We start from the raw sequence: 9,400 nt of genomic DNA, 5'->3' as shown, positions 1-9,400 counted from the left end.
CATAGTAGAAAATTTACAACAATACTCTAGTAATCAGAAAAGAGGGCTTCCCTGGTGGCTCAGTAAAGAATCTCTCTGCCAGTATAGGAGACATGGATTTGATCACTGGGTCAGAAAGATCCCCTGGAGAAGGAAATAGCAACCCACTTCAGTATTCTTGCCTGGAGAATCCCATGGACAGAGGAGTCTGGCGGGCTACAGTCTGTGGGGTTGCAATGAGTCAGACATGGCTTAGTGACTAAACAACAATAACAGTCAAAAAAGAGAAATGAGTGAATGAACAAAGATTGGCAGAATGTTAATAATTACTGAAATTGGATGATAAATACATGTGAGTTCACTGTATTATTTTCTCTTTTTTATATGTTTGAAAACTTCCATGATTAAAAAAATTTTCACATATTTTAAAGATGTCATCTTATCCTGAAAAACCTAGACAGTGTATTAGAAAGCAGACACATCACATTCAAAAGCTGACGAAGGTCCATATAGTCAAAGCCATGGTTTTTCCAGTTGTCACATACAGATATGAGAGTTGGACCATAAAGAAGGCTGAGCGCCGAAGAACTGATGCATTCGAACTGTGGTGCTGGAGAAGATCCTTGAGAGTGCCCTGGACAGCAAGAAGATCAAATCAGTCAATCCTAAAGGAAATCAACCCTGAATAGTCATTGGAAAGAGTGATGCTGAAGCTGAAGCTCCAAAACTTTGGCCACCTGATGTGAAGAGCTGACCCATTGGAAAAAACCCTGATGCTGGGAAAGACTGAAGGTAGCAGAAGGGGACAGCAGAAGATGAGATGGTTGGATGGCATCATTGACTCCATGGACATGAGTTTGAGCAAACTACAGGAGATAGTAAAAGACAGGGAAGCCTGGGGTGCTGCAGAGTCAAACACGACTGAGCGACTGAACAACAACCATCTTATCCTGAACCCTTCAACCACATAAAGCCACTCTCCTACTTAGAGCGCACAGCTGAGATGCTGAGGACAGGTGTTTCCTCAAGGCCTCCAGTGCAGCTGCCACCCCTCCTCTCAGAAGGGCACACTGGAGTGTTCCAGAACCGAGATTTGCTGGGCAAGGCTTCATTTACATCTCCATGCCTTTGCACCTTCTCTTCCTTTCACGTGGACTGCCCTTCCCTGACTCTCCTACCTCTCACTCAGTCTTGCCCTCTGCTGTCAAGCTTTTGCAGATTCAGGGAGAAAGAAGGCTGCACAAACGAATGCAGATTCCCAGGCTTTGTGCCACCACAGATCCTTATACATTCTTCAGTGTTATACCATTCACTTGGAATTCTAATATTACTTTTTATGTCTAGCCCCCACCCCCCACTAGACTTTTAGTTACTCAAGAGCATGGATTTTTTTTTTAATTCAACTTTCCATAGTCGTGACTTCTAATACCGTCTCTATCTTCATGACTCTCCTGTTAACACCACCAACCAGACTCTCCTAAGCACTGGAGCCATGATCCAGACCGAATGTCCTCTGAACTTCTCCCCTTTGATGTTCTGCAGACCCCTCAAATCCAGGGGCTCCCAAACGGGACGCATTGTCTTTCCCTAAATGTACTCCCTTGCCCTTCCAAGCAGATAAGCAGGATCACTCTCCATCCAGTTGCTCAACCCACACACCTGAGCTTCACCCTTTGCCCTCCCCGTCTCTGGCCTCCTACCTGTTGATTCCACACCCTACATCATTCTTGAGAATGCACCCACCTCTCTCATCCTTACAGCCCCCTTCTTGTTGAAGCACCATCATCTCTTACCTGATCAACTGCAAAACCTTCTTAACTGTTCCCCAATCTTGCCCCCTCCTTCTCAGTCTCTATAAGAAAGCCTGATCTTTCTAAGATGATCTTTGTGGAAAGCCAATATGATCCTTAATGAAATTCTTCCATGTCTCCATAAAGTCCAAATTCCTCAATATTAAAATGGACTACAAGGCCCTTTGTGGCTGGCCTCAGCTTATTTCACTGTTTACAATTTCTTTCCACAACCCTGCCCACCAATCCCCAAGACACACACACGCACACACGCATGCACTCACACACACACAAGTTCCAGCTATTTGGAAGGACTAGCTATTTCCCAGTGTGCTATCTTCACTGTCTGTATGGCACAGTGTCACCAAATATTACATATGCTTGCCTGTATTTCTTGTCCTGTAGCAGTTAGATGAAGCAATGTGACTAGTTCTGGCCAATGAGGTATGAGCAGAAGTCAAGTGGATACTCCTAGGCTAAAGCACTTGAATCTCCAACATACTCCCTCCCTCTGCCTTCCTTTTCTTCTCCTTCTTCCTGCCCCTTCCCCTCCTTTTCTCTCTCTTTCTTCTTCCTCAGCCATATGTTGAAACGGTGGAGTCTTGAGATGGAAGCATCCTGGATCCCTCAGTCATCCCATGAAAGCAGTTGCCCTGATCTCACATCAGGCTTCTCTTGAGTGAGAAGTTTTCTCGTATTAAGCTACTTAGAGGTTGAAGGGTTTCTTTTGTTTATTGAAGCATAACCTAGATTATCTTCTCCAGTTCTTTTGTACTAGGTCGCTCCTGTGCCTGCAATGATTTTCCCTCCTGCCTCTCTACAGCCATCTCCACACCTGGCTGACTCCTGTTTTTCTATCAGGCTTAGCTTGGCTGTCACTTTCTTCTGAATCCCTAAGTCCAGGTCTGGGATTCTTACTGAGAACTTCCTGAGCATCCTGTGAAATCCCTCTTAGCATTTTGTACTGTATATTAGACTGGCCATTCATCTGCCTCTTATTCCCCACTAGGGCTACAAAGCTAGAGTGCATGTCTGTCTTGTTCATAGCTTTGTCCTCAGCACCTAACAGAGGGCCTGCATGTAGGGTTTTAGCAAATATTTGCCCAATGAATAAACCTTGTATTCATGAAATCTAGGGCTTCCCTGGTGGCTCAGATGGTAAAGAATCTGCCTGCAATGAGGGAGACCTGGGTTCAATCCCTGAGTTGGGAAGATCCCCTGGAGGAGGGAATGGCAACCCACTCCAGTCTTCTTGCCTGAAGAATCTCAATGGACAGAGGAACCTGGCAGGCTACAGTCCATGGGGTTTCACAGAGTCAGACACGACTGAGTAACTAAGTACACAGCATAGCCCCTCAGTCAATACATGTTTGTTTAATGAATGAATGACTTTACAATCCCTAAAATCAGACAAGCAAAAAAAAAAAAGGTTTGGGTTTTACAAAGTAGCCCAATATTCATAAACAGCCTTGAATTATGGAACTACATTCACAAGCAGTTTTAGATACACAAATTAGCATCTCGACCCCCTCAGCTCTGCCCTGACTCCAAATGTCAATTATTTTACTTTAGTTAGTCTTTAGTCTTTAGTTAGTCTTCTGGGTCTTCCCAGGTGGCTCAGTGGTAAAGAATTCACTTGTCAATGCAGGAGATGTGGGTTCAATCGCTGGGTTGTGAAGATCCCCTAGAGAAGGAAACAGCAACCCACTCCAGTAATCTTGCCAGGAAAATCCCACGGACAGAGGAGCCTGATGGCCTACATACAGTCCATAGGGTTGCAAAGAGTCGGACATGACTGAGCATGCCAGCACAAGGCACAACTCCCTCTTCTAGTGGTAAACTATCAGAAATAATTCAGGGTTTGGGAGGGTGGGAAGTTCCCCATTTTAATGACTTACACTCAGTTGGAGAAACAAAATACAAATCTACAGTCAAGTCCTTACTCTCCTCCTCCCTCACTTTTTATGTTTGTTTAACTTCTTCTCCCCATAACCTACTGGGACCACAGAAGGACCTGAAGTAGTCATTAAAGCGGCAGTTATGTAAATAGGGGACACATCTTAAGCTCTGGTGCCATTTAAGGCCACAGCTGTCCCACAAAGCCACAGGCACTGCTGTTGAGTCAGGTGGCTGGGAGGGTCAGGGAGGGGGGCTGAGTAGCCCGTCTCCTGAGCTGTCAGATGCCTGCAGTGACACTCAGGCCCTTCAGTTTCTCCATTTGTCATTTTCAGCAGAGCCAAGAGCTCAGGTCACAGGGGACTCGGGCAGGCTGCTGCAATTTTCCCCAAGGGTTGTAGCTCAATCTGGGAGAAACCTTGAGAAATCAACAGGGAAAGAGCCATCAATCAGATGCAGTTCAAGGCAGCAAAGATTTATTGAGCCTGCACATATATGAGTCCCTGGAAGGAATACTAAAGAAGTCTGTGTCCCAGATGGTGCCTTCAAAGGTCTGAGCCTCGTGAAATGAGCCAGAGTTAAGCACTGGGAAAAAAAAAATCAAAACAAGACGAAAATACAAGGCAGTGTCTAATCAAGGCTTTACAAGGATCAAAAGGCCAAGTGATGTGACCAGGAGACAGCAAGGAGGACTTCCTTGTAGTATTTGATGTTGGGCGTCTGCCCCGGATCAGCTGTTACATATATTAGTGTACATTAGCTATACTAAACCCCATGAGGTAGGCTCAAAGAGGCAAAATAACCTGCCCAGGATGACAGGACTGGTGACAGGCAGAACCAGGGCAGAACACCCCAAAGCCTGTGTTCTTGTCCACCTCATATATCCAGGCTCATAAAGGGTACTATTTATTATGATCAAGACTCTGAGCTAAAACCTTCACACGTATTGTTTTCTGCCCCCACATCGTCTTGAAGAGGGAGGTACTGACACTTGGAAAAACTGAGGCCCAGAGAAGTTAATGAGCCACAAGGAAGGAGGGAACCTGGGAGGCCCCTAATTGCAAGGCAATTCAAATTTATTCAAACTCAGGTATCCTGTGCTTTCTATTCTCCCCGACCATTGATTTTTATTTAAACCACAAAAATTTTAGAGCCGCAAATGTGCTATTTTAGGAGTTGGGCGTACTGAGACATTACCTTTTTCTGAAAGATAAGCTGATAAGTGGTCTCACTGCTACAGCTCATAAGTCCTTCCTAGAAAGTGAACCTGGCCTTGGGTCAAGGGTCAGGGAGACACTCACCACCATCAAATATCACAATTTTTGTCAGCCCCACTCTGGCTGATCTTGCCCTGAAATGTCACAAGTGAGCCTTGTAAAGCAAGCTTCTTGTTATGTGCCTTTGATTTTTTGATGTCTTTCCAACTGCCATCAACATCTGTCAATAATAGCAAACATTCCTCTCTCTGAGACACAGCACTAACCCTTCTCCCCACACAAATCCCATTTTGTAGACCAGGCAACTGAGGGTCAAGGAGGTGAAGTTCCTTGCTCCAAGGCATACAACTAAGTCAGTTGCAGAGCCAGACTTCCTGCCTCCAAGACCAGAATATGTTTTCATCTCTTTCTCAGTAAAAATTCTCACCTAAGGAGGCAGTAAGGCATTGCTTAAATCATTGTTGAAAACACTTTAAACTAGCGAGTGTGTATTTTGTTCCTAGCAAAAATACAAGACCTCTCTGGGCCTCTCTGGCTGTCCCATCGCTAAAACATGGGTCAGGCCCTGCCTCACAGGATCATTATTAAGACTAAACACCTAACATCTTTCCTGGCGTATTGTAAGCACTCACTAAGTGATGCTTATTAGCCTTGGTGATATTTATTGCCTACTACCTGCCAGGACTTATGCAGTATATTATAAAATAGGATGTAAAATAAGACCCAATATGTGCATGTGGAAAACACATATATGGTTATACGTATACATGATTGGGAATACAAAGAAAAAAATTCTGGAATGGCATAAACCAAAATATTAACAAGTGATTAGGAGAGGTTTTCATTTCCTTCTGTGCCTTTGTACATTTCCCAAAGTTTTCTGTAAGTCAACGGATTACTTTTGTAACGCAAACAAAGAAAATTGGGGGAAATCCATTGGAAGCACAATTCATTCTGAAATGGGAGGAATACTTTATTTCAAGAAAGCCATAAAAGCTTAAAATCTTTTAAAAGGCACGCTAGCTTAATCGCCCCAGGAGGGAAGAAGTAGCTATTTCTCAACAAAGCTGAGCAAACCCTGCTGACTTCACCGGCAGTGGCTGTCACCGTTGGTTCTCGAACAAGGACCTCAGGATTAGAAAGACTTCAGAGGCGACCACCCATCTGGTGGTCACCTGAGTGGGGCAAATGGCTGCTTTTCAAATCTCATTTTCAGCTGTTCTGAGGCCAAACCCAGCCCTCCTGCCCCCCAGTCACTCTTCTCCATGATATACACATCCTTCCCGGCTAGAGACTGGTGCAGGTGCAACAGCAGGGAGTGGTTCCCCCAGCCCGCCCAAGCTAGGAAGGCAGATCCAGCGGCCAAGCAGGGACCCACCTGGGCCCCTTAGAGAGACGCTTCCACAGATGGAAGCAGTCGGGTCTGGGAAGGTGGGGGAGGGAAGAGGAAGTGGAAGAGCGGCACGTGGGAGATTCCTAAGACTTTCTCACCCAACTCCCACCCCAGGCTCAGGGGGTGGGGAGGGGCAACGAGGAGCTGCGTCTTGCAGACCGAGAGGCCTCAGGCAAGCTGAGAGCCTGGCTCGAATCCCACACGTAGCAGAGGAACGCTACCGCGCGCGTGTGCTCTGTCTCCGGCAGCATCAAAGCGAATGTTGAAGGAGTGGCAGGTGGGAGAGCTGAGCTTGCGCAGCGCTGCTTCTCAGCTTGGGACGCTGCGATGCCGGTTCCTTCTGACAACAGAGCCTTTATTCTTTCAGGCTGTAAGTCAGTCGACAGGCCTTCCTCAAGCGATGACTGTGCATCCACTCACACTGTCCTGGGTCCTGAGTTTCGCGCTAGAAACAGAACAGAAAGAACGCTGCACTCGTCGCATTTACAGTTCAGGGGGAAGAGGCAGAAAATACCAAGTGTGTGAACCCGGGAGGGGCAGAGGGGAAGAAAAGCAAGGCAAGGAAGACAGGCTCGCAGGTCTGGTCGAGGTGCATCTCTGGGTCCAGGGTGCCCTGAGGCTTTGGAGAAGGGAGAGTTATTCTGCACGAGGGGTGGAGGGAGACTGGGGGTTCCCACGGAATCCAGGTAAGGAGGTGGGGGGAGGGAAAGGAAGGGGCAAGCTGAGTGCTGGGGACCTGCCCTAGAACACTCGCCTCCCTCAAGTTTCAGGGAAAGCCATAGCGCATAGAGACAAAACATTGAAGAGCTTAGTTTCTTATGGAAAAATAAATGAAGAGGCCGCGATTCATATTGGGATTAAAGCACATATGGGCCCAGAAGTGAGAGAGAGTGAGGTACCCTGAGAACTAAAAATGGTTCATTCCCCCAGAGCCCAAAGCCTGAGGTGGGAAAGGGGAAGACGGGGCCCCTGCGGGCGGGAAGACAGCGGGGCCCCTCCCTCATACAGCTCAAGGCCACGTGCTTCACTCCCAGGTACAGTCCCAGCCTCTTTGCCTCTTTTCTGTGATTACTTCGAGTGTGAGCACGGTGACCCAGACCTTGCAGAGTCCCACCTCAGAGTCGGGTCGATGTCCCTGCCACCCTGTGGCAGGACTCAGGAAGCCTCCTCTGAGAGGGCCAAGGACACCTGGCCCTCTGCTAATAATGCCCTTTCATGGGCATGAGGGGCCCCGGAGGCAGGACGGCAAGCATTTTCCCCCAGCGGCCACCTGCCCTGCCCTTGGACTTGAAGTTCACCCTGTGGTGACGCGGCCAGCTCCGGGCAGTGACTAAGCTGGGTTTGAGGCGAGTCTTTCCCTGATGGGCAGTGAATCCTTGGAAAAAGCCCACTCCCTCTGCAGGGGGTTTTCTTCCCCATCTGTGGTTGGCTCATGCTGCAGTCACAGATTCCGTGCCTTCCTCTTCCCCATTTTCTAAAGCCCCTTGAAATCCTGTTCCTGTGGGGAATGGAAGGCAGCTCTTGCCAGCCAGAACGCAACTCTCCATCACCCTGATCTTCCGCCCTTGAGCTCCGCAGGCCTCCTGCCTTCCAGGGGCTGGAGCACCCAGGCCTGTCACTGCCGCACCCCCCATCTCTCTGGAGCCCTTCACCTGGTCAGCTGGGGGACAGACAAGAAACAACTGCAATCCAGTATGACATACACCCTAATGGGGGTCAGCCCAGGGCCCTGGGGGCTTAAAAAATATTCTCAACCTAATTAAAAGTGAAGAGTTAACATTTTATTCAGCAGAAATGTTTAGGACTTAAGCCCAGAAGACAGCATCTGAAGTAACCCTGAAAAAAAACTGCTCCAAGGAGATAAAGGGAGGAGCCAAATTACATAGAAGTTTTGCAACAAAGGTCAGAAGATTATCATTAAGGAAAACCAGATAACCCAAGTTAAGGAATTTAGTGCTTTTCTACATGGAGGAAGGTACAAGAGTCTGGGCTCACTGATATCATTCCTTTCATATGCACCTCAGCTATCTGGGGCCAGTACCCTGTGTTTTCACATCCTGAGCTTCCTCTCCTCAGGGCTCACCATAGGGAGTGATTGTGATCTGAATGGCTGCTAGATAGCAAATGACCATTATATCTACTGCTGTGGGCAAGAATTTCTTAGAAGAAACGGAGTAGCCCTCGTAGTCAACAAAAGAGTCTGAAATGCAGTTCTTGGGTGCAATCTCAAAAGAGACAATAATCTCAGTTCATTTTCAAGACAAACCATTCAACATCACAGTAATCCAAGTCTATGCCCCAACCACTAATGACGAAGAAGCTGAAGTTGAATGGTTCTATGAAGACCTACAACACCTTCTAGAACTAACAACAAAAAAAGATATCCTTTTCATCATAGGAAATTGGAATGCAAAAGTAGGAAGTCAAGAGATACCTGGAGTAACAGCAAGTTTGGCCCTGGAGTGAAAAATGAAGCAGGGCAAAGGTTAATGGAGTTTTGTCAAGGGAACACATTGGTCATCGGAAATATCCTTTTCCAGCAACCCAAAAAATGACTCTACACATGGACATCCCCAGATGGTCAATACCTATATCAAATTGATGATGTTCTTTGCAGCCAGTGATAGAGAAGCTCTATACAGTCAGCAAAAAAAAAGACAGGGAGCTGACTTTGGCTCAGATCATGAGTTCATTATTGCAAAATTCAGGCTTATATTGAAGAAAGTAGGGAAAACCACTAAGCCATTCAGGTATGACCTAAATCAAATTCCTTATGATTATACAGTGGAGGTGACAAATAGATTCAGAGGATTAGCTCTGATAAACAGAATGCCTGAAGAACTATGGATGGAGATTCGTAACAGTGTACAGGAGGCAGTGGCCAAAACCATCCCAAAGAAAAAGAAACACAAGAAGGTAAAGTAGTTATCAGAGGAGGTTTTATAGATAGCTAAGGAAAGAAGAAAAGCAAAAGGCAAGGGAGAAAGGGAAACATATACCCAACACTCAACTGAAAGCAGAGTTCCAAGGATGCAAGGATGAGCACAACTAAGGACAATAAGGACCTAACAGAAGCAGAAGAGATTAAGAAGAGGTGGCAAGAATACACAGAAGAGCTATACAAA

The sequence above is a fragment of the Budorcas taxicolor genome, chromosome 10 (assembly GCF_023091745.1).
Source record: "Budorcas taxicolor isolate Tak-1 chromosome 10, Takin1.1, whole genome shotgun sequence".
NCBI lineage: Eukaryota > Metazoa > Chordata > Mammalia > Artiodactyla > Bovidae > Budorcas > Budorcas taxicolor.
This window is presented reverse-complemented; position numbering follows the sequence as displayed.